We start from the raw sequence: 1,602 nt of genomic DNA, 5'->3' as shown, positions 1-1,602 counted from the left end.
ACTAAGAAGCCTTTAAGGATGTACTAAGTTCAAGTTTAAGCGCAAGGGAACAAGAGTTCTAAGCCTGTCAGTTTCCCCATTTGGGAGGAAGGATCAATGTTTCCAACAAATTGCTAAATTCTGCACAAGGGAGAAGCCAACACATACTAGGCCATGGAATTAGTTTCATTTTATTCCAGGAGGATTCTTCTCCCACAGTATCAAGACAGAATGAGGAGTGAATCTTAATTGGTCTCGTGGTAAACTTGGTTTGTATATTCATGAAGCCAGACAGCTGTTTAAGCAGACTGTGGAGGCAGCTTCCTGTAGTCACAGACCCCTATCTTGAATCCAGCTAAAGCAAAGATCAACTTGAACAGTTATCCCAGGCCACTGTTAACTGTACTAAAGGATGAAGTTCACCACTGTATTATTTTAAAAATAAGAGTTCAGTTAACCCTGGGTGAGAAAAACCAAGACAGGTGGTAATGATGGATGAGTTGTCCATATAAGGCCAGCTGATGAGATCATACCCACGAAGACACCGGGCATACGGCCTTACTTGGCAAGTTGGAATTTCTACTAACTAAGGGCAGAATGAGGGACAGCAAAGAGCTGCTTCTGTAACGTTTTAGTATCCAGGCGGCATAACAGACACTGTCCCCAAGGCCAACGTATACGCCGTTAATCACACTGGATAAAGCAGATGCATTATTCATTTTTCTTTTCTTTTTGTTTGAGAAGCTTGTTTATCTCTCTTTTGGCCATTCCAATGTACTTCAAAATGATTCCATGTTGGTTTAGTCCAGGAAGCAAGAGTAAGAAAGTCACTATCAGGTGTGTGAGAAGGAGGTTGTGGACTTGCTGTCCCACCCAAGCAACCACAGCAAGAGAAATGATCATGGTCATGAAGTACATTTTAGGCTTTTCTTCCTTTAGCGTAAAGAGGTGTTTCCAGCAGCCCACAGCTCTGCGTCGTTTTTACTAGATTGCTGCAAATTTCGTGGAATCTCTGCTGTTGCTCAGTGGTCCATTTATTGGAGCCAAAAATTCTAGGCGCTAGAATGGGAACAAGGTAGTCAGCCAAGCACAGAAACATAACAAAACAGGAAACACCTGACAGAACGGATGGATCTAGATAGTAGATAGTCAGAAACTCCAAAGAAACCACACCCATTATGGCAGGTGGAAACCAGGCCTTTTCCCATCGGAGGACTTTATCTGCCATCAGCATCGCTTCTCCCCATCCTTGCAGCTGCTCTTCCAGACTTGCAGTCCCCGCGGCCGGCAGGTTGGTGCTGCAATTATCTCCTTCCTCCATCGTTCCCGAGGTGCCCCCTCAGCGAGAGCAAGACACCCCCCAAACTGGCTTTCCTCAGAGCCACTTGCGACAACCCTAGTGAGAGCAGGAATTTAAAAAATATTTATTTATTATTTATTTAGGCTGCACCAGGTCTTAGTCGTGGCATGCGGACTTCCTAGTTGTGGCATGCGGGCTCTTAGTTGTGGCACGCAGACTCTTAGTTGTGGCATGCATGCGGGATCTAGTTCCCTGACCAGTGATCGAACCCCCGCCACCTGCATTAGGAGCGCAGAGTCTTACCCACTGGACCACCAGGGAAG

At 45.7% G+C, this 1,602-nt stretch overlaps 1 pseudogene; it reads right to left on the bottom strand.

Moving 5' to 3' along the window:
* Window positions 1–690: 690 nt before the first annotated feature.
* Window positions 691–1,333, bottom strand: LOC114904918 (annotated as a pseudogene).
* Window positions 1,334–1,602: the final 269 nt, after the last annotated feature.

The sequence above is a fragment of the Monodon monoceros genome, unplaced genomic scaffold (assembly GCF_005190385.1).
Source record: "Monodon monoceros isolate NGI ecotype Baffin Bay Population unplaced genomic scaffold, NGI_Narwhal_1 Super_Scaffold_21, whole genome shotgun sequence".
NCBI lineage: Eukaryota > Metazoa > Chordata > Mammalia > Artiodactyla > Monodontidae > Monodon > Monodon monoceros.
The sequence above is the reverse complement of the archived record's forward strand: the minus strand, read 5'-3'. Positions and strand labels throughout refer to the sequence as shown.